Source organism: Acinonyx jubatus, chromosome A2, assembly GCF_027475565.1.
Source record: "Acinonyx jubatus isolate Ajub_Pintada_27869175 chromosome A2, VMU_Ajub_asm_v1.0, whole genome shotgun sequence".
Classification (NCBI taxonomy): domain Eukaryota; kingdom Metazoa; phylum Chordata; class Mammalia; order Carnivora; family Felidae; genus Acinonyx; species Acinonyx jubatus.
The window spans coordinates 96048454-96073264 of record NC_069383.1 but is presented as its reverse complement, the minus strand read 5'-3'; the positions used below and the strand labels follow the sequence as shown (position 1 = coordinate 96073264).

The following is a 24811-nucleotide window of genomic DNA, read 5'->3' as shown; positions in this document are numbered from 1 at the left end:
TCAACTGACTGAGCCACCCAGGCACCCCTCTGAATGATCGTTTTTAACCTAACAGTTATATTCAACCCGCTTCCTGACAGTTGCTTCATCCTCACAACAACCTTCTGAGATATGGCATTTTGACCCCCCAGCCCCCCCTAGAGAGGTAGCACAGATTGCCAGTGAGGACACAGACTGTAACTAAAAAGAACTGAGAGCTGAACGCTGGCAGTCTTACTGTCAGCTCCACATGCTTCAGTAATATACTATACAGCCCATTCTTGAAACGTGGTACCTTCATCAGTATTTCTTCTGTGTCCAAATTCTCTCTCTATTTTTTTCTGGAACAGAGTGTACCTTATTAAGTGAACTTTTGTACTTACAATTTGAATACATTTCCAAGAATCCGCTCTCTGACTTTTTTTATTCAGGTACATCTGCCATTTGTGTGTTGGATTATCTTTGAAACAGATATTCATCGACGGCATATTTTCTCACAAACGATAACGGTCACGATTAGATGATGCTGGGTTATGCTGTGCTACTGAGACATCAGCTGGAGAAAAACACAGACATCAACAACTCTGAGCTAGAAAGCGATGGAGGGCAATTGGACACAATGTGAGAAACTAGTTATGTCTTAACTCATTTATCTTGTTATAAATCTTGATAAGGTATCCTTTTTGTGTGCGCCAGAACCGTACGTGATATAAAACAATCTTGCCTATGATTAAATGTGCTCCATCAGGAAATATAAAAATGCTAAGACAACCTTGTGTCCTGGTGTTATCGGCAGCTCTTTTTTCCTTTTTGAGTGCTACGTAAAATAGCCGTGCGTCTTGCAGTTGATGGTAACTTTGCTTTAATGAAATAAGATGTCATCTATCTAAATGTTTTAATTGTTTTCTGTTTCCCCTCAGCACCAACCCTTATCTAAAGCCTTTATTTCAATAATTAAATTTCAGACATGGTGTTCTGTTTATTACATGCTTAATGTATGTGTTTCCAATATTGCTGTTTTGTTCCTTATTTTGTTTCTTTAACTGCAATCTCCATTTTTTTCCATTCATTCTATTGTTTTTACTATTCCTTTCTCTGAGCTCGTTCTTTGAAAATGAGTTTTTATTAGGTTCTATGGTGGTAAGGGAATTTCTTTCATTTCCTTGGTTTGAGTTCTTGCCTATGGAATTAATTTCCCAAAAGGACTTTCTCGCTTTATTTTTTCTACTTAAGCTTCAGCCAGTTTGCTCCCATCCATCCTTTCCTTCCTCCTTCGGGGTCCTGCCCTGGCCGGCCCCTCCAACTTCAGCCTGTCAGATTCCCTTCAATTCTTCAATGCCTGCCTCGACTACATCTTTAATAATGCTTTTCACGATTTTGTGAGAGCGATGAGACCTTTCCCTCTTTCCGCCCCCATAGCATTTTTGTCATGCCTTCTAGAGCCTTCCAGATTCTCTCTTGGAGTTTAATCAGTAGGGGTTAATCATTTAGGGCTGCGATAGGTTTTTGTTTTCTTTTGTTTTCAGCATACCTTTGTGTTCCCCAGTCAGAGGGAGGTGATTTGTACCTGATAGATTCTTGGCAAATATTGGTTGATTTGAACCAAATTGATACACCTAAATTGTATGGGAAAACTCCATCATGTGAACTGTTAATTTCATAACATGATTTTAACATCATTGAGGAGGTCTTCACATATCTCAAATAGCGGTTCTCTGCCTTCAGGACATGTGAGAATCACCTGTGTAAGTAGCTTTTGTTTGTTTGTTTTAAACAGCCATCCTTGGTTCTGGCCAAATCTACTAAAACTGTAATCATTGAAAACGAGCCCCAAGAAAGTGTTTTTAGAAGCTCTACAGAAAATTTTGCTCATAAAAGGTTAAAATACTGCTGTTAGGAAGTCAAGTGATGATTTTCTTTTGAGCTGTATGTAGATTTGGGGACCTTTCTTAGATGTCCTCATAACTGAGCCTGGGTCCTAATCACCTAAATGGCGAATGTGCTAGAATGGTTAAACATCTGTTCTCCCAGAAAGAGAAAAAGGTAGAACACAGCAAATATGGGGCTACTATAAGCCATTTCTTCACAGATTAAACATATATGTTGATGTAAAAATAATCTAGCCCTGACAATTTCTTCTTCTTCTCCTTCTTCTCCTTCCTCTTCTTCTTTTTCCCCTCCTCCTCCTTCCTCCCTCTTCTTTCCTTCTTGACACGATGTCATGAAAGAGAGAAACATACATTATAACTATGTTGTGCCCCTGCAGTAACATAGGCTCAAATGCAAAAATATACATTCTGTCAACTAAGAATAAAGCGCTTTTTTTTTATTATTTTTTTTTTTGGCAGCATCTGCTTTATTTTGTGTAAATAGTGTGGAAACATGATTTTCAGCATGGCTAGCAAAGCATGTATGGACAAGTTTGTAAGAGCGTATTTATACACCACCCCAGGTAAGTCGTCAATCAGGTAATGTACACAGTTCTTTACTATGTACTGAGTAACCTCATGTTAATCATCCTAAAGCATTAGAATCTTTATTAAAAATGAATGTGTTTAAGTTAGTGCCTATACAAATTTCAGAATAGCCTCCAGGGTTCCCATCCTCCAGAAATTTAGAACCTAACGTGGATGAAAGAATGTGGATACAAATGAATTTACTTAAGTGACACAGAATTGATAGAATAAGTATTTTCTCTCCCATTGGCTATAAATAGGCATGTCTTTGTGGATCTGAGACTACTTGTGAATTTGCACAAACCATACAGCAGAAAAACTATGAATCTTCTGTAAAGATACAGATGTTCGAAATGCCAAGCTTTGGAAACAACAGGATCACAACCTCTACGTTTCAGGAAAAAGAACAAGTCTGGATTTAAATCACCCGTATCTTCTGTTGTGGTATCGGACACCTGATACCTTGGACACAGCTTCCTTGTGAGCGGTCCAGGGTTAATCAGTGTTCACACAGGTAAAAAACTCCTTCGGAGTCAGTTGAGTTAGAATAAGAGGTTCCACTCAGGGCTGGTTGCTTTTTGAGCCCCTAAAACACACTCTTTTTGGCAGCGGAGTCTGGGGGAGATGTTTTTGTGTGATCTGTCACTAGGATGTAAGGTTCTAGAGAGCAGAAATGTGATGGGACCCCGGCACAGCCCTAGCATCAAGAACAGTGCAAGGTACACGGTACATGCTCAGTGAATGTTCTATACAATGCTTTCAATTGAAAATTTTGTTTTTATTTTAATACTTAGTTCCTGCTTATAAAATAAATCAGTTCATTATAGAAATTTGGAAAAAACTTAAAACCTTAAGGAGAATATAAAAATTATGGATGATCATCATAAACTTTTTCAGTTAATGTGTGAGTGTTTTTATAAAAATGGTTTGGTGCATGTGTGTGCGTGTGTGTGCATTCACATGCATGAGTGTGTACACGTGAGAATCACTGAACTTATGTGCGTAATGTTTTTGGCAACATATCATGAGTTTTTTCTCATATGATTAAATTCTTTGGAACCATGATTGCTAGTGGTTACATAATTTTCAACCATGTAGATTTACCATAATTTGTTGGGCATGTACCCTATCAGGGACCATTAAGGTGGTTTTACTTAGTTATTTTTGGTAAAAATAAATAATACAATTAAGAATGTCTTTATATGTTAGTCTTTTGACATGACTAATTATCCCCTTAGGATAACTTCTCTTTGAAATGATTATAGAAATTTATAGGGAAATAAAAATTTTCAGGAATATCCTTTTATTTTACTTTTTAGAACATCAGTTATCATTCTTTCCATTGTTTCCAACTATGTAAAAAATAATATCTCATTTCCTGTGAATTTGAACTTAATTTTTTATTTGTGCATAACCATGTTTTCATACATGGATATTTTAATTAAATAAATTAATTGTGTATATTATTTATATGTTTTTGGTTGTCTTTTTCTTAGTGACTTATAAAAGCATTTCACATATTACAGATAAGAAGCATTTTATCTGTGGCACAAATTTTCCCCTTTGCCATCTCAGCTTAAACGTTATAATTTTCCCCTTTGCCATCTCAGCTTAAACGCTTTTGATGGACAGAAAATTTACATTTGTGTATATTCCAACACATTAATTTGTGGTTTATTTTATAGTTTTCATTCCTACAATGCTCTTTGTTAACTGTTATCACCTATAACCATTTTGTTTTAGTTCTTTTGTGGCTTTCTTTTCAGGAAGGTTGAAATTCTTTTGACCAGTCTGTAATTTATTTCAATGTAAGGTGTGAGACAGAAAGAGAATTTTATATTTTACTAGTTGTCACGTTATAATGTATTCAATAATGGTTTCCTTCCCCAATTATTTTGTATACACATTTTCTCATCTATTGAATTGTGTTCCTGATCTCTTCAGTTAAAATATCACTTTCTTCATACTTTATGTATGCCAAAGCTTGATAATACCTTATATGTGGTACAGTAAATCTTTTCTCTTTACTCTTCTTATTATTTTTTTAATTTCAGGACAATTCCCAGTAGTTTAAATTTTCAATAAACTTTAGAATCCTGGGGCACCTGGGTGTCTCAGTCGGTTAAGATCAGGTCATGATCCTGGTGTTTGTGAGTTCAATCCCTGCATTTGGCCCTGCACTGACAGCACAGAGCCTGCTTTGGATCCTGTTTCCCTCTCTCTTTGCCCCTCTCTGGTTCTCTTTCAAAAATAAATATTTAAAATAATGAAAAAATGAACTTTAGGGACGCCTGGGTGGCTCAGTGGGTTAAGCGTCGGACTTCGGCTCAGGCCATGATCTCACAGCTCGTGAGTTCAAGCCCTGTGTCGGGCTCTGTGCTGACGGCTCAGAGCCTGGAGCCTGCTTCGGATTCTGTCTCCTCTGTCTCTCTCTGTCCCTCCCCCACCCTCTCTCTCTCTCTCTCAAAAATAAATAAAAATATTAAAAAATTAAAAAAAAAAACTTTAGAATCCCCTTACCAAGTACAAAAAGAGGGAAAGGTAAGGTTTCTACCCAAAATAAATAATTAAAATTTAAAAGTAACTTGGGACGAGTTAATCTGTTTATAATACTGAGTTCTACAGCACCTTAGGCCCCCACACAGCCCAACATTATGTTTTCACAAATACATCTCTCCTTTCTTTCAATAAAATAAAATCTTCTTTCATATTTCTCATCAAAGTTGTAATATTTTCTTCACGTAAAACAAGTGTATTTCATGTCGTATGTATTCATGTGTATCTCAATATTTTTTCTTGGGATTTTTTTTTAAAACACTTGTTGGACATATAGGTTGTTTTTCACTTTTTGGCTGTTAGGTTTAACATTGGTGTGGAGTATTCATGTAGACATGTGTCTTTAGTTCTCTTGGGTAGACACTCAAGAGTAGAATTTCTGGGTCTCAGGGTGACTCTATATTTAACCCTCTGAGTAACGGCCAGGCTGTTTTCCACAACAGTTGCGCCATTTGTGTGTATAGTGTTTGGGTGTTCGAATTTCTCCATCCTTGCCAACACTTGTTGACAAGTTGTCATGAATTTTTAAGTTGAAGTCATGTTTGCAAGCATATTTGTATAATTTTAATGATTCACCACTTTAGCAAGTTGTCTTCAAGGAACAAATCGAATACTGCTATCAATTTTATTAAATAAAATATTTCCCCAGTATTTTGTACTTATTTTATATACACTTATCTTTTTCAATTAATTCTAATTGATTTTTAAGAAACAATTATCATCTATAAGTAGTAACACACTAGTAAATGTTTAATAATTGGCTCTGAAAAATGTATGTATACGTGTGTGTGTGTGTGTGTGTGTGTGTGTGTGTGTATGCACACACAGACTTATACATTTTACTGGTATAAAAGACTGTAACACACAATTTAAAAAATACAATTGGGGTGCCTGCGTGGCTCTGTCGGTTAAGCATCTGACCTTGGCTCAGGACACGATCTTGCTGTTCACAAGTCAAAGCCCTGCATCAGGTTCCCTACTGTCAGCATGAAGCCGGCTATAGATCTTCTGTCCCCCTCTCTCTACCCCTCCCTGACTTGTGCTCTCTCCTTCAAAAGTAAAACAAACAAACATTAAAAAATTAAAAAAACAAAAAACAAAAAACAATTCACTGGAGTGCCTGGGTGGCTCAGTCAGTGATACACTCGCTTTTGATTTCGGCTCAGGTCATGATCCCAGGATGGTGGGATCGAGCCCAGCTTTCACTGATTTTTGCCAAACCTTTTTTTTAAATTTTTTTTAATGTTTTATTTATTTTTGAGACAGAGAGAGACAGGGCATGAACTGGGGAGGGTCAGAGAGAGAGGGAGACACAGAATCCGAAGCAGTCTCCAGGCTCTGAGCTGTCAGCACAGAGCCCAACGCGGGGCTCGAACTCATGGACCGTGAGATCATGACCTGAGCCGAAGTCAGACGCTCAACTGACTGAGCCACCCAGGCACCCCAAACTTTTCTATTTGAAGCAACCTATGGTTGTACTTGACCCGTGAACTGAAAAGTGGAGTTACAACCCAATTTGCTTCCCCCTCCAAATTTATTGTTATCAAATTGGGCGTGTGATCCATAGTTACCCTCTTTCTTACCCTTGATAAAGGATATTAATCTGTAGCATGCAGGCCTTCACGGAGACCATGGTCCTGGTGCTCAGAAGATAGCCCAGAGTGTCATCTGTGGTTGAAGTACATTCATCCCTCCTGTTCCGTTTATTGCAAAATGAGCTGTTGAATTACTCAACAGGACAAAGTTTCCTCAGTGACAACGAAGACACTATTCAGATACATCAGCCAACTGTAGTATTAGCAATTGCTAGGGAAAGTTAACTTTTATTTATCATTTTCCTCTTCTCATCTTTTCCATGTAGCTTCTAAGTTCCTCACACATGTCTACGATTTTTCCAAAGTGATTTTTACAAAAGCTGATTTATCATACTCTACTCGTTTTGTATATAACCTTTCAACCAGCCGGTATATATTTTTATTCTTAATGCAGACTCCCCTGAGCCTTATTCATGACTACTCAAATTTGTTTCAAAGATAAAACGTCCTCTTCAATCATTTAGAATCGAACATGAGAGATTCTCTAAATTTTCCTACTGTTCAGGCAGCAAGTTTCTCCGCAGTTCTAGAAAACTTTTTTTTTCATTGACTTGCAATATTTTCTAAGAGATTTGACCATTTTTCTCTTTTGCTCATCTTTACATAGTGGTTTATAGTTAGATATAAGTTATAGCTATCCTCAAAATGGGACAAACACCTGCCTGAAATTTTTGAATCCAAATGAAAGAAAAAAATGACATTTGCTGTACTTCTGCATTAGTTTATAGAGATCCAGCAAACCTAGGAAGACCCTTGAGAATCTCAGAGCTTTTGGATTCTGATATTTCCTCACTGTGTTTGAAAAAACACGAGTAGACATGAGGTCTGCTGGTGATGGACTTTCCTTTGAGCAAAGCCCGAACTCCAGGAACACGCAATGGCAGGAGACAGTATTTCCCTTGGTCTCCCTTCATGCCCTAACCACCCAACCACTGTGGGTTCCAGTGTCTTGGCAGCTTCCAGATGGCAGAGGGCTCCAGAAGCCCCGGGGTCTTTACGTGAGGTCTTATTTAGCTGAATTAGGAGAACTTACAGGGTTTTCTTAGTGTCTTCTCTGATTACTTCCTGGGCAGCTGCTCCTTCTCAGGAATGGAGTCTGATGTGCATTACTTCCTGCGAACTATATTCCCTGATGTTCCAGCTGGAACCTGAAAAGCTGGCCTGAAGTTCCAGCTGGCGTTGAGACTTTCACAAAATGATCTTCTTTCCCTTCCTTTCCTCTCCTCCCCCTCCCCTCCCTGCGTTCTCCATCCATCATCTCCCTCTTTCTTCTTTCTTCTTTCTTCCACAGATTCCTGATGAGCTGTTGTCCAGGCAAATTAATTGTGATGCATATAGTCAATTTCAGAGGCCACCGTGGTTCCCTCATGTAGCCAGAAACTCAGTATATTAGTTTCTTATTTATGCTGTAACAAATTGGCACAAATATAGTGGCTTAAAACAACACAAATTAATTAATTATATTATAGTTCTGGAGCTCAAGAGTCCGAAAAGGGTGTTAGGATGTTAAAATCAGGGCCTACATTTCTTCTAGAGGCTTTAGGGGAGAATCCATTCTTTGTTTTTTCCATCTCCCTTAGGCGGCCCACATCCCTTAGCTCAGGGCTACGTCACTCAGCCTCCGCTTCTATTGGCACATCTCCTTCTCTGACTCTCCTGACTTGCTCTTTCCTTATAAGAAAACTTGTAATTACATTGGGCCCACTTGGATACACCAGGATAATCTCCCCATCTCAAAATCCTTAAACACAACTGCAAAGTTTCTTTTGTCATGTAAGGTAACATATTCACAAGCACCAAAGATCAGGATACAGACATTCTGGGGGGACCATTATTCTGCCTACCACACTTCCTCTCTATCATGCTTATCTTATGCTGCCATTTCTGTGTTTGTGTGTTTATTTTTGCAAACAGGGTTAACATGAGAAAAAGGCTTCTGAACTTCTGCTTCAATTTTGTATACATATTCAGTGATTTCTGGAGTGGAGCCGAATACAGACATGGAGGGTTGATCATCTGTTTACCATAATGTAAACAGTATCAAGAAAATCCAAGCAGTCAAATATCCTCGGTAGAAAAGAAATCTGAGGTCTTGCTTATGAATACAGTCAATCTTATTCTTGAGCCAAATAAATGCGAAAATTATCCTGATACTTGGTTGGAATCTAGTAAAGAGCTCAAAATCTTGGATGTAAAATGGAACATTCATTATATGTAACAGAAGGGATCGTGAAGCTTATGCATTACTTATCATTTTACATAATAATTTACAGACACCATGTGAATATTAATTCAATGGAGGATCTACTCTTGTATTTCACTATATGAGAAGATAAACCCCAAGTTACTGTTGGCCTCCCTGATCAGTCTACATCAGTCCTTTGTAACACAGACTATGAATCCCAGAGAGGACCTCATGGGGACCACATATTATTAATGGCTTCTGTGGAAAACGAATACTCCTCCCCTTCTTCCACTTTTCATTCAATCTGGTCCTATAAATAATGAAATTGTCACTGTATTTAAGGATGATACCTCTCTTTGAATATGTTGATACAGTTATGGCCATCTGGTTATATTACATTTTCTGTAGGTTTTTTATGTCCTGAGGCAGTTTTGAATTCAAAAGATTTGATGTTGAATCTGTCAGTCATGGTGGGTGGAAAAAAAAAAAGCTGTCATTTCAGTGAATGAAACTCACCAAAGATTTTAGATCGAATTTAATCAGATCAGGTCAAATATAAAGCATAATAGCTTTATATTGGTGGTGAAATAAAATGTTCTCAGAAAAAACTGAAACGATGTATCCGGTTATACAATTTGAGATGTTTTCTTATGCAACAGACGACTTAACTATAAAAAAGTACCCTGTCCATAACTTTTTGACTCCAGGCTACATGGAATGAACACACTCTACCCTGTGACCCTCTCCCACCACGCACAACTATAAACTCTGGACAGAATGGATGAAGTCGTGATGTGAGGATTCTGAAGAGTAAACAAGGCATATTAAGGAAACAGATCACACTCTGATGTAATATGACACTCACAGGAGTTTCTCATGTCTTCCCCTCCAGAATCATTCTACCCAGACTCAAAAACAGCCAAAGCCCAGAAGTGTACAGCAGGTGGAGTGGAACTCTGATAGGAGTCCTCTCTTACAGGTCCAAGAGCAGAAAACAAGACTCCAAGTGTCATAAAGAGTGAGATGAAATCCCTCTTTTGTTTCTTTCCTTTCCCACCACAGCCCCTAGAGACTATCATTATGGCACATCAGGAGCAAAGATGATGGGAGCAGTGGCTCCAAGGGAACCACTCTGAGGGAAGAAGATTCACTCTGACCGGAGGAGTTGTAGTGACAAGACCATGGGGGCAATTCCTACTGCTGGTTTTTTGGTTTTGTTTTTTTTTTCCCCCTCAGTTCTTGTGCTTCTTGGTCCCAAAACAGATGCAGTCATGAGAATTGTGAAGCAGATCAGAGAAAGTAAAGTTTGCCTTGCTGGCTGAAGTACTAGAAAAGGCAGAGGGGGTGAGGGATCACGGAAACTTTAGTGAGATTATAGAGGGAGGGAGATGAAGATATCAATCCCATAATGTTGCTTATAAACTCCTAAGTTCATCTAAGGGCTGTTCACAAGTGCATCTAATCTTTTTTTTTTAATTTTTTAATGTTTATTTATTTCTGAGACAGAGAGAGACAGACAGAGCATGAGTGGGGGAGGGACAGAGAGAGAGAAGGAAACACAGAATCCGAAACAGGCTCCAGGCTCTGAGCTGTCAGCACAGAGCCCGACGCAGGGCTCGAACTCACAAACCGTGAGATCATGACCTGAGCCGAAGTCGGTTGCTCAACTGACTGAGCAACCCAGGCGCCCCTAGTGCATCTAATCTTAAACAGCATACCCCAAGCTTTGAGAACTTTGCTATAGGACAGACCACCAGCCAGGTCTCAGATTAGCCACCACGGCCGTACATATAGAACAGACTTAAGTGGCACTGAAAAGGCAGAGGAATCTCATGGATAATGAAACCACAGCTGAAAAAAGGTGGATCAGAAGTTGTGGACTGAACCGAACCAGGTAAATTGCCTGCTGGAACAAAAACAAAAAGAAGACAAAAACAAAAACAAAAAGTCAACAGTCTCAAGATACAAACAAGACTCACAGTCTCATGATACAATATTCAAAATGTCCAGGATGCAATCCAAAACTGCTCGATAAATGAAATGTCAGGAAACTCTCAATTTATAATGGAAAAGGGAGTCAAAACAGCTATTATGACCATGGTCCAAGAAGCAAGGCTGAACATTTTTGAAACAAATAGTAAGATAGGAATTGTCAGCACAGATATAAAAAATATTTTAAGAGGATCACATAAAAATTTCATAACTAAAATAGACACAAATCAACATAAATAATGTAGTAGATGGGATAAAAAAAACAATGAAAATGGCAGAAGAAAGAGTCAATGAATTTGAAGAAGTTATACCATGTGAAAGGTGGAGAGAAAAGATGGGAAAAAAATGAAAAAAAATGAAAAGACTTCTGGAAAAGGGAAAAGGTCTAACATTTATGTCATCAGACTCTCGCGAAGGAGAAGAGAAAGCATGGCACAGAAAACCTGTTTGAGGAAAAAACATACCTGAAAACTCCAAATTGGGCACAAGACATAAACTTACAGATTCAAAAAGTACAGCAAATCTAAAAAAGTGTCAGCTCAGAGAAACACACACCCAGATACATAACAACCTTATTAATGCAATTAATTAATTGCACTAGAAATAGAAAGGATGAATGCAATAGAAAGAATTAATTGCAATGAACGCAATAGAAAGAATTTGAAAGTGGCCAGAGAAAAAACAATGCATTGTCTGCTTGGAAGCAGCCGTTGGAATGACCATGCACTTTGAGTGAAAATGCTGGGCCATAACAGTATAAAAGTACTGAAATAAAAACAACAACAACAACAACAAAACTATACATTGAAAATTGCATATGTAGCAAAAATATTCTTTAGGAATAAAGAAGAAATAAAGACATTCTCAGATAAAAGGAAAGTAAGAGACTGTAGTCAGTCGACTTGCTATATAAAAGAAATATGAAAGTGAGTTCTTTAGGCAGAAGGGAGATGATATCAAAGGGAAAGTGGGAACACCAGCAATGAAGGCGTGAAAGAAATAGTAACTATACAGATAAATACAATGGGCTAGTCTTCTCTTTTGTTGTTTGAAACATGTATGCAGTTGAGAGAGAATTTTATAGCATTGTCTATAACAGTGGGTTTTTAAGTATGCAGAGGTAATACATGACAACTACAAGGATGAGGAAAATAAAGACACTTATGTGGTGGGAAGTTTTCAACATTCCACTCGAAATGGTAAAATATCAATCCTAAGTAGAGCATGAAAAATTGAGCTTGTATAATCCCTAGAGCAACCATTAAAAAACTACACAAGGAAACGTAGTCAAAATTCATTGAAAATTTAAAATGAGTTGCTCAAAAAATTCAAATAATCAGAAGAAAATATCAAAGGTGAAAAGAAGGAATAAAAAAGAGAGGAAACAGAATGCAAAAAGCAAAATGGTAAACCTAAATCCAAATATAAAAAATAATTACATGAAATATAAATGATCTAAGGGCACCTGGTGGCTCAGTCAGTTAAGCATCCAACTCTAGCTCAGGTCATGATCTCATGGTCATGAGTTCGAGCCCCACATCGGGCTCTGTCCTGACAGCACAGAACCCAATTCAGATCCTGTGTCCCCCAGTCCTTCCTCTCCTTCTCATTCTCTCTCTCTGTCTCTGTCTCTGTCTCTCTCTCAAAAAATAAATAAGCTTTAAAAAAAGAAATATACGGGGCACCTGGGTGACTCTGTTGGTTAAGCCTCCAACATTGGCTCAGGTCATGATCTCATGGTTTGTGAGTTTGAGCCCCGCGTTTGGCTCTGTGCTGACAGCTAGGAGCCTGAAGCCTGCTTCAGACTCTGTGTCTCCTTCTCTTTCTGCCCCTCCCCAACTTGTGCTCTGTCTCTCTATGTCTCTCAAAAAATAAATAAACGTAAAAAAAAAGAAATATAAATGATCTAAGTACATTAATTAAAAGGCAGAGATTGTCATAATGGATAAAAAGAAGATCCAGCCCACTTGAAATAATCATATGGAAAGGATAAAGATAAAAGGATACAAAAGATTTCCCATGCAAATAGCAATGGAAAGTAAACTTATGTGGACTTACAAATATCACATAAAGTAGATTTCATAGCAAGGAAAATTGCTAGAAACAGAGACATTGCATAATGATAAACCTAAGTAAACAAAACAACCTAAGTGTTTATACACCTAACAACAAAATTTCTAAGTACAGGAGGAAAAAGTGATTGAAATAAAAAGGGGATTATAGGTAGAGATTTCAAAATCTCTCTCTCTCTCTCAGTAATCAATGAACAGGTCAAAACAAAATCAAAATGGGAGACAGAGAAAAATACAATTAACATTTATAGAATGTTCTTCCAACAACAGCAAAATACACATTATTTTTAAGTGCACATGGATAAAATATGCATAAACATAGACCATATTCTGAGTCATAACACAAAATTAATGATTTACAAGATATAAAGTCATTCAAAATATATTTTCTGACCATAATGGAATTAAACTAGAAATCAGTAACTGGAAAGTAGTAGAAGGTAATAGAAACTCTTTATCCAAACTCTTGAAAATTAACATACATCTAAATAAACAACTTGTTACAGAAGGAGTCTCAGGGAAATTAGGAATATAGTTTGAATGGACCCAAAAGAAAAATATAACATATGAAAATTTCTGGAATGCAGTCAGAACAGTGCTTAGAGGGGAACTTATCACATTAAATGACCACGCCAGGACATCATGTCTAGGAACCTTTGTGGCTGAAAAACTGGTCAGCTGGATGGAGAAGGTCTGGAAGAGAGACTTGAAGGATTCCAAGCTGTGTGTGTTCAGGATCTGTCAGGTCTCAAGGATTGGGCACAGGCGTAGGGAACCTCATGTAAGAAGAGTTTATCGATCAGCTATACAGGGAATACAAAAGAAAACAAAAATCAGTTTTAAAAAATTGTTAGCAAATACATACATGCCTCACAAGGAACTGAACTGTGTTTATCATCTTTTGGGATATAACAAATGCACGAGCTTTGGATTTAGGCACATTTAAGTTAAGATCTAGGATCTGCCACTTGCTAGTTAAATGATCCGAGGTGATGTACTACTCTCCGGTCCCTGATGCATAGCTAGTCTTCAATAAATAGTAGGTGGTAGGTGGTGATGGTGGTGACAATAATAGCAGATAGCAGCTTTGAGATTCAGCGCCACCTCTGCGGTCTGTGTGTCGTTGACTCAGCTTCTACATTTCTGCTTCCCACAGCTTCTTTCTTCTCCTCTATCGTTTCATTTCTCTCTCTTTAGACCTTGCTTCAGAGTCTTCCATGATCCTGGATTAAGACTTATCTGTGTGGATTACATGATCCTGTATATAGAAAACCCTAAAGATCTCATCAAAAAGTTATTGGAACTGATAAATGAATTCAATACAGAATACAAAATCAATATACAGACATCCACTACATTTCTATATGCTACATCCCGAGAAATTAAGAAAACCATCCCATTTACAATTGCACCAAAAAGAATGAAATACCCATAAATGAATGTAACCAAGGAGGTAAAAGACCTGTACTATAAAATCTATAAAACAGTGATGAAAGAAATTGAGGATGACACAAATAGAAAGATAGCCCATGCTTGAGGATTGGAAGAACAAATATTGTTAAAATGTCTATATTACCCAAAACAACCTGCAAATTTAATGCAATCTCTAGCAAAATACCAACAGCATTTTTCACAGAACTAGAACAAATCACCCTAAAATTTGTGTGGAACCACAAAAGACGCCAAGCAGCCAAAGAAATCTTCAAAAAGAAGGACAAAACTGGAGGTATCACAATCTCACATTTCTAGATATACTACAAAGCTGTAGTGATCAAAACAGTATGGTACTGGCACAAAAATAGACACATAGATCAATGAAACAGAATGGAGAACCCAGAAAGAAACCCATGATTATATGGTCAATTAATCTTTGACAAAGCAGGAAAGAATATCCAATGGGAAAAAGATAGCACGTTCAACAAATGGTGTTGGGAAAACTGGACAGCTACATGCACAAGAATGAAATTGGACTACTTTCTTAAACCATGCAGAGAAATAAACTCAAAATGGATTAAGGGCGTAACTGTGAGACCTGAAATTATAAAAATCCTAGAAGACGGCACAGACAATAATACCTCTGACATAGGCTATCATAACATTTTTCTAGATGTGTCTCCTGAAGCAAGGAAATAAAAGAAAAAATAAACTATTAGGACTACATCAAAATAAAAAAGTTTCTGCACAGCCAAAGAAACAGTCAACAAAACTAAAAGATAATGTACAGAATGGGAGAAGATATTTGCAAATGACATATCCAATAAAGGGTTGGTATTGAAAATATATAAAGAACGTATACAACTCAACACCAAAAAATCAAATAATCTAATTAAATGGGACAGAGGACCTGAACAGACATACCTCCAAAGAAGACATCCAGATGGCCAACATCACTCATCATAAGAGAAATGCAAATCAAAACCACATCACCTCACACCTGTTGAAATGGTCAAAATCAAAAATGCAAGAAACCACAAGTGTTGGTGAGAATGTGGAGAAAAAGGAACCTTTGTGCACTATTTATGGGAATGCAAACAGGTGCAGCCACTGTGGAAAATAGTATGGAGGTTCTACAAAAAACTTAAACATAGAATTACCATATGATCCACCGGGCACCTGGCTGGCTCAGTGGGTAAAGCATGTGACTCTTGATTTCGGGGTTGTGAGTTTAAGCCCCATGTTGAGTGTACAGATTACTTAAAATAACAATCTTAAAAAAAAAAAAAAGAATTACCATATGATCCAGTAATTCCACTACTGAGTATTTACCCAAAGAATCAAAAACACTAATTTGTAAAGATGTATGCAACCCTATATTTATTACAGTATTATTTACAATAGCCAAATTATGGAAGTAGTCCAAGTTTTCATCAATTGATGAATAAAAAAGATGTGGTATATGTATGTACATACATATACATACAATGGAATATTATTTAGCTATAGAAAAGAATGAGATCTTGTCATTTCCAACAACATGGATGAATCTATAGGGTGTAATACTAAGTGAAATTAAGTCAGTCAGAGAAAAACAAATGCCATATGATTTCACTCATATGTGGACTTTAAGAAACAAAACGAAAAAAAAAGAGACAAACTAGAAAACAGATTCTTAACTATAGAGAACTAACTGGTGATTACCAGAGGGGAGGTGGATGGGGGGGATGGGTAAAATAGGTAAAGGGAATTAAGAGTGTACTTATTGTGATGAGCACTTAGTAATGTATAGAATTGTTGAATCACCTGAAACCAATGTAACACTGTGTATTAACTGTACTGGTATTAAAATACAATAAATGAAATGAAATGAAATGAAATGAAATGAAATGAAATGATAAAAATGAAACAATAAAATATAAAATATAAAATAAAATAAAATAAAATAAATAAAATAAAATAAAATAAAATAAAATAAAATAAAAGTAACAGACTTGCCCGTCTGGATAATGCTCCAGGGTTCCATGCTTTAGTGACACCAACAACATAGGGAGATAGCACTCCATGCTGAGGATTCAGTAGCCCATTTGCTTCTCACCAGGACCCCATATTGTAACAGTTTCATCTCAATCTTACTAGCTATGAACAGAGATTCAAAGTGTAAGAGAATGATGTCTGTCCAGCTGTCAATCCTGTACTGTCTTTCCTGCATCACACTGTCGCTGGGGTAGATAACATTCCCTTGACTTCGGTTTATAAAGTAGGTTCTGTTCCCTCTGAATGTTAAGATACCACTTCCTCTAGCAGAGCTAACATATAGCAGAGCTGGCTTGAGTTTTTCCCTTTAGTTTTCATCTGCAGTTAACAGTTGGTTGCAGTTCTAAGAAGCAATGAAATGATTAAAAGCAGGTAGAAAAATCCACCAACCAGAACGTTAGTTATTAAACAATCAAGAGTAGATGGATTTCTTGCTCATGTGGATTGTCAGGAAGTCCCCGGGGGGAGCCTCGAGAGGATTACTGAAACCTTAGAGGCTCTGTTGGCCTCGTTCCCTCAAGCCCTCACTGCTGTGGCAATCTGTGCCTTAGAAACTATTATACATCTGCTTTCTTGGACAGAGTTTGTGTAGATATCCTGGACTATCTCAAGGACATGAGAAGAGTCCGAAATGCACCAGGCCCCATCCCAGAGGCAGCCCCCTCTGGGGAAAGGCCTTTTTCAGCCTCCTGCTGTAATCCATTCTGGTGTGTGTGTCTCAGGACGTTCCGGTCAGAAGGGATACTCTGACACTGGCCTGCTTCCCCCGTGTAGCCACTTAAGCTCAGTTCTTCTGAGAGCGGGGCAACAGCTGGTCACCTTCAGGAAGGCGCGCACTCACTGCCGGCATGTTGAGGTTACTGAAGCTGCCAAGATACTTGTTGAAGAGTGCATGTGTCTTTGCCTTCTATATTCCGAAATGGCGCTGTTGAAGAGTTGTTTTCCACGTCTGTCAGGAGGGCTGAAACAACCGACCGTGATCTTGGACAACATACAAATGAATATTATGCTTGTCCTGATCGCAGAATCTCTTGCTGCTTAGAGCTCTGTCTCCTGACCTTGCAAGACTACCTGGTGTCTTTGCTCGAACACTCTCCTCTTGTTCTCTGCCCTGTCCCCCTCGCGATACCCTCAAAACCTTGCTGACTTGCAGGGCCTCTGCCTTCCTCGGTTTCCAAGCGGCGCTCAGTCGTGCTACATTATCTGAAAGGGCTTCCCTGGTCCTCGTCACATTTCATTAGCCAGCCTGGCTTGAGTTCTTTCAACAGCAGCTTCTTTCGAATCCTGGGGTCACTCAGTTTCCAATCTGTTCAAGTTCTTGGGCTGCTCTTGAACTATGGTGACTGTCTCCACAATGTTGAAACCTCAACACCAATCTTGCCTTAAATGTTTTTCTCTTTTCAGACAGTGGTTCTCAAACTTGAGTATGCATTGGTATGCATTCGGACTCCTTTTGGAATTCTGGTAGAATATAGATGAATAAGCACCATCCCACACCTGCTGAATCAAAATGATCAGGGAAGGACTCTTCATGCAGTCTATTAAGAAAACGCTTCCCCCTGAGGCCCTGAAATGACCTCTGGTTACATGGTTTTTAACGATCTCCAGGGAATAGTGGTTCTCAAACTGTAGCATGCTTCAGGATCCCCGGTAGAATTTGGAAAAACGTGACTGCCCTGCCCCACCATGAGATGTTATAGTCGGCCTAGGGTGGTGTCAAAGAATTTGCCTTTCTCACAAGTTTCCAGCTGATTTCGACACTGCTGTTCTAGGATAACACTTTGAGCATCCCCCCACTTTCGAGAATCTTTTTACTGTTTGGTTTATGCAGTTGGTCTTTTGCGCAAAGAAAAGGAGAACAGAGGAGTCAGAGAAATGTTTCCTTCCAGGTGAAGATATCTGGTCCGTACGATGACTGACCGATGATGATGATGGCTGTGACATAGGTCTAAACATGCAAAGAGCCTAAACGGGGGTGGTGGGGTGGGGCACACCACCAGACATTACATATGCGTGCAAAAATAGCAGATGTCTGTTGATTTTTTTGCCTGCCTGGCATCTCCTCTTCCGTCTCGTGTTAAAAGAATTCTCTTATCAAGAACTTATCCCATGTAGTTGAAGTGGGAGTAACTCCTCCTCCTTCACTTCTCTCATGGGGTGGACACATGCCCTAGACCTGGCCCGCCATAATTCTACATTCCCCTGTCCACAGTGTTTGGATTACAGATAGATGTAGCATCCAAGCTGGCCGATGAGCACTCTCTGCGGATTGTGCTGGGATTCTCAGAAAAGAGGCATTCTTTCCTTCTGAAATCACAGATTTGCCACTTCATAGAAAGAGCCTTCTTGCAGGGAAGGGAGCAAAAAAGAAGTGGGGCTAAAAGGTGGAAAGAGAGAAAGAGGAAGGTCAAGGAAGAACCTGACAAAGCCCTCCAACTGAGCACCAACTCACCAAGCTGTCTTTTAACCCTTCTGCTTCCCAGCTACACGGCCAGTGCATTTTGTTTTTACTTAATCTGCTCTTGCATTGACTTTTTACCATCTCTATCCCTAAGGGTTCTGCCGAATGCAGTGCATACTCCCAGATGTCTACAATCTTACACAAATTCCCCTGCCATAATAAACTGGGATCTTAAAACATGCAAGGGCGGGGCATGCTTTGTGTAACATTATGTGACACAAAAGGGTCTCACTGATCAAATACATTTGGGTAATACTCCAGATTATTTCTTCTCTTGGAAATGCATTTCACACATTAGCATAGTTAAGAACCTGAAAAGTTTGGAAGCAAATTAACCATTTAAGTTTTGTAACTCAGCCTTTCCCAAATATGTTTGATCATAGAGACTTTTTTGTCCGTGTGTGGAACTTGCTATCCAACATCCATAGCTTTTGTTTTACTTCTGTGATGAATTGCAGGCCATTTTATACGGTCCATAGATGAAGTATCACTCTTATGTATAAACCATTCCTCCAGAAAACACATGACACCTGTTATAGAACAAATACTATGTGAAATTAAAAGGCATGTGGCCCCTTTCCTGGAAGGATCTGTCTATAAATAGCACTCCCTTTTAGCTTTGCCTATGAAGGATTAAGAGGTATGATCAAAGTTTGGAGTAAAAGAAGACTTTCTTTGATTTGGGAAGAGACCTGTATTTACTTAACGGCCGATCTCTCCTTTTGATAGCAGTTTTGGAGCTTGGCCTCAAAGTCTCCCTGGTAGCTTGTGCTGCGGAAACAGCATGTGGTCCGAAGGGCATCACTTTTTAGTCAAAGAACAAATATGTGGAGTGAGGTTAGGAGGAAGGACCAACCACAGTCACATCCTCTCCTCCTCAGGTCCCTGCTGGTCCAAGGGTAATCTTCTGAATCCTATTCCCTCTGATTCTGTCAGCTCCTTTTAAAATGAATGGGAAAATTATTCACGTAGTAAAAATTGTCACATGTCCCACCCCAGGGCCGTTGGGTGTTGTCTTTTGGTCACTTGTACAAAGTCTGCCAAGGCTGGATTTCTGAGTGATGGTGTGTGACGGTCCCCCAGCTCTGCCAGGTCCCCCAGGCCCCAGGGGCTATTCACAAGAACTCACATAGCCTCTACTCTTCTCCGACTGTGGCCTCCACCACCTTCCAAGGACAGGCACTTCTGCTCAATCTTTCTGTTCAAATGAGCCTCACAAAACAGGCACTCTGACTGCTATTGGCTTCTAGTATCTTGGCTGCTACATCTCCGAACACCCAAACCTGACCAGAGTCCCCACACTGACAAATGGGGGATAAAGGGAGAGAAGCCCCTCTCCCTTTCATTCAGGTGGCTCTCGCCCACCCCCTTCAAAGAGATCCTTGGACAGCGCTGCATTTGGCTGAACCCTTAAACAGACTGTAGTAAACTAACTCTGGAGAAGCATTTATGTCCCAGATTCCACTCAGATGAAGAGGTGAGTCTCGGGGAGTTGTGACTGGAGGGCAAATTCACTTCACTGGAACTGAGCTGTGCTCAGAATGCACCTCTGTGGCAGCCACTGCCTTCCTACTGGGGCCCAGCGTTCCCAACTCTGTCTTGCTTCACGTGGAGTTTTCCAAAGACGTTCCTGAGTCCCCATAAAAATGGGTTTCTGGAGCTCTCACTTCCCTGCCTAGATACGTCTGGGGCTCACACTCAAGCTGGAACACTTACCACAAGGTCGTTAAAATGATAAACAAAGACAGCAAAGGAAATAAGAAGATATATCAATGATATCTGAGACATCTTCGGTGACTGGTGGTCCTAGGTAACACAGTTACCATTTTTTTGCCTTCTTCCATGTCAGAGATTGGGAATCATTTTCTGTAACAGGGCAAGTAGTAAATATCTTCGTCTTCACAAGCCATATGCTTTGTGTCACAGCTACTCAACTCTGCTTTTGAGGCCCCAAAGCAGTCAATACGTAAATGAATGGGCACGTCCGTGTTCCAATAAAACTTTATTTGGAAAAACGGGGCAAGCTGGATTTGATCCAGGGGCTGTAGCTTGCCATCCTCTATTTTTGGGGATAGAAATATTTCAAACTCTTCCTTCTCTGAAGTGTTCATAAAATGCTTGTAATTTATTTTCCTGATACACATGTTGAAAAAAGGCATTTGATTGATATTTTCTTTTGTTGTTGTTGTTGTCGCTGGGTTTGGTCTTCCATTAAAATGTTCAGCGCTTTGTAATGAGGAGCTGCTGAAACATGCCTTTAAGGTCTCGCACTAGAGTTAATTTGGAAGCCCGAGATACAAACCGTCTGGGAAGTGTTTATTTAACTCAGTCAGATTGCCAGAGCCGAGTAGGTATTTCTCAACTTCTCTCCCAAATATGGAAGATAAATACAGCCTTCACTGCACCTCATGTGCACACAAGAAGGTAGCAGAAGTACCTGATTCCTTCACTTCTGAAACGCCTTTCCGCTGCCTCACCCCCAACCCGTCCCTGAGCACAGTTTTAAGACCCACGTTTATTTTGTGTCCACTTCCTGTAGCAGAGCAAGACTGCACTATAAAATTTCCCGTTCCCACTTTGCCTTCTGCTCCATTTCCTTCTTTTCTCTTCCACCCGCCCCCCACACCCCAGTTCCACCCTTTTCCAGCTCCCCTTTAGGAAAGTAGCTAAATATCCGTGCAAATTGAAAATTAATTTAACTTACTTAAGAAAAAGATAAGAAGAGGTAAATGAGGGTGCGCTATAGTGTTGTAAGAGAGGATCTCAAGGTTAGAGAAAGATTCCATTTTCTATTTCAGGAGTCCGTTAGGCATCTTGCAATCATCCAACAAGCAAGGATTGAATACCTAGCATGCGTCAGGTCTATGCTAGGCATTCCGTGTGGGTTATCTCACTTAGACATCTCGCTTTTGCAGCCTCAGGAACCACCCAGAGCTTAGTGAATCGGAACAACAAACATCATTTTTGTTATTTTATGTGCGATTAGAAGGCCAAATGGGCTTGTACACAAACATCCCCAACTGGTAACTCTGCTAGAAACCACAAGAAGGAAAAGTGAAAACTCTCTGCAAGAAACGAAGAATGTGATTTCACTGAGAAATGATACTAAACAGTATTTGTTAAGTTTCCCCAAATATCCACTGAAAGGAAGAGAAGTTTGAAAGGGCCGAGAAACACCCTGGAGAGCTTATCTTGTGATTCTACAGGTCCCTCTGGTCTGGAGCCTGTGCAAGGCTGGCCGGGGCCTCTTTCTGCAGGGTACCTTCACCCTGCAGCCTGCCAGCCTGGGCTTGCTCATGAGGACAGAGGGGCCTGATGGCAGGAGAGCAAGTCCCAGAGTGCAAGGGACTCGCATTTGCCTTCCAGCTCTGTTTGCCCCACTTGTGCACTTGTCCCATCTGCCAAAGCAAGTCACTGGCCAAGGGGTGGAGAACCTCTCGTGGGCAAAGTCATGGTGCTCGGTGGCATGCAGACAGGGAGGCATGCCACATTGGGGCCACTGTTGGAACAATCTACCCCAGCCAACAAGGTCTTTCCTGCAAGCCACCGAATGAATATCCACCCCTCCTGTTTTATTTCCTCTGAAGAAAGAATTAGAAAAAGGCTCTGTTGGCCCATGAGCCCTCATTACAAATGACAGTGGCAAAAGAGAAGGCCAGCTGCTGCACCGCCAGCTCGTAGGTGATGTAACCCAGAACGGCTCCGCAAATTATACTTGGGTGGAATTAGAGCTTTTTACTTAGTAGAGCTTTTCCATTGGGGGGGGGGGATGAATGAAAAGTAATAGGAAAAAAATATACCTTTCCCTGCACTTACTGTGAGCCCCAGAATGATGCTGCATTTTACAGATGAACCCATTATTTGGAGAATGCCTTCTCTTCCTTCTAGATGTTGGTTATAATAGGAGAAAAAAAATTACCTTTCTTTCTGTGCCCGGTGAAAAATCAGCACACTACAAAACTGGGAACGCTGGGCAGGGCTTTTCAAATGCATATAGTTTTATTAAGATAATGTGGTGAACGCGAGGTCATTATTCCTCTGTGTATTTTTTTAACAGACATGTTGCATCCTCCGGACTGAAGAGCCAAGCTAGGAGTTAAGATGGGCATCTCGCCTGACATGAGGATTAAGTGGGGGTTGTGTTGTGGGAATTGAGTAACAGAGCCAAGAAACCTGGTGGCTGTTTTCATGATAATTACAAAGTTTGAGCCTCTTCTGAAACCTGGGATTTTAACTTTGTGCCGGAACCAGGCCTTCCACTTAGGTTTCTGGTACTGTTTGCTCCTAGTTAGTGTGGGCCAGAGACCACAAAACAAAACAAAATAAAGAACTCCAAGCTCAGGGTTTGGGGAAGGGAGGGCGAGAGTGAGAGGTGCTGTGAACACAGGCCTCCGGTCAGTCCTGGTGTGCCCAGGAGAGAAGAAACGCTTTCAGTCTGTCGCACAGAGGGTTCACGCATGGCACCTGTTTCACGAGCAACAGAAGGGCCGAGAGGCCAGCCAGAGGAAGCCAATGCTGTCAGAGGTTCGCATCAGGAAGCGGCCGCTCACACCTCGAGGTCAGAGGGCCCTTCAGAGGCCAGCCAGCAGCCAGGCCCAGGAGCAGCCTGGCTGTGGGTTGTGAGGCGCTGTGTGCTCCTGGCCCCAGGGAACGCCCTATGTGGTGGCCCCCACGCGCCTCCGCACCCCAGGGTTTCCTGGGACGGGCCTTTGGGGCCTGATGCAGGACTCCTAACTGGCCGAGAAGCGCCTCCATCAGCACCGCACGCTCTGACTGCAGGGAGGCACTTCCTGTCCGATCCTTTCTACTTCCGGATTGCGCCGGAAGGCAGCGGAAGGCTCTCACCGCCTGCCCTTGCTCTCTCTTGCCTTCGTCCGTCGCTAGCATTTCCCTCCGGGAAATCTCTCACGTGTCTGATTCCATCTCGGCGTCTGTGTGTCCGAGAACATGAGCTGATCTCACTCACAGTGAAAGAGGGGCTGCAGCCTGGTCCGCAGACCCCACGGCAAACACTCCCTCGTCCCTGCCTCTGACAACACGAGCCTCTCTCCTTCTTGAGCCTTAGCCTCCACCGTCCTCTGAGGCCCCGGTCGCCCTCCTTTCTCCATCACGGTTACCCTTCTCCGTCATTTATGCCCTGTTCCACCCCGTCTGGCTCCTCCCCGGCGGGAAGAACCCCGTCCATTCCCGAAGGCCCTCACTTCAGCCCCCAGGCTCTCTCAAGCTTCCCAGCTTTCTCTCGCTCCTTCTCACAACCGGAGTCCTCAGGTGGGCACTGGTCACACTTACTACTTCTACCCATATGGCCAGGCCCTCACGGCCCCCAGGAAAAAACCCACATCCAGTTCCTGTACCTTATACTAGTGACAGTTCTGTCCTCTTGTTAACCACCCAGCCAGCCTCTTTGGATCATTTGGCACTTTTAGCTGTGCCCTCCTTTGCTGGAAACTCCTTTTTCGCTTCCTTTGGGGACACATTTTTCTTTAGTTCTATAACTAGCCCTTCCTAGACTCTTTTGGCTATTCCTCTTTCTTTGATCTTTCCCTAGGGACCCTTCACTGGGTCCCTGATCATCTCACTTTTCATAGGCTTCCTGGGCAGTGCGATTCACACGTGGGACTTTAATTTCTAGTCCAAAGTTGATAGTTCTAAAATCTGTCTCTACCGTAAAACTCTCTCTAGAACTTGGGACTCCTATATTTGAACTGCTATTATGTACTTTCACTTCTATTTCTCCCAGTGCATGTCAGACTTAACACATCTACAACACAATAATCCTCAGCTTCCTCCCCATCCATATTTCTGGACAATAATTCCTGATAATCACTTTATTATTATTATTATTATTATTATTATTTTGGTATTGTAATTTACAACACTGGGGCTCTGGGAAATAATGACAAGACTTTTTCAATTCCTGCTGAGCCTGCCCTTTCCAGATTTTTTTTTTTTTAATTTTATTTTAAATTCTATAGTATGCTAGCTTTTGGCTTATCCCGTGGCTCCTTGGTTAGATAAAAGTACATAAACAGAAAAGGCATAGA

General features: G+C 40.5%; 1 long non-coding RNA gene across 1 annotated transcript; it reads left to right on the top strand.

Moving 5' to 3' along the window:
* The first annotated feature begins 463 nt into the window (after nt 1-463).
* LOC113602978 (uncharacterized) lies at nt 464-3989 on the top strand. Its single transcript, XR_003424481.2, has 3 exons — nt 464-600; nt 2328-2431; nt 2696-3989. It is a non-coding gene; the product is annotated as an uncharacterized LOC113602978 (long non-coding RNA).
* The last annotated feature ends 20822 nt before the right edge of the window (nt 3990-24811 follow it).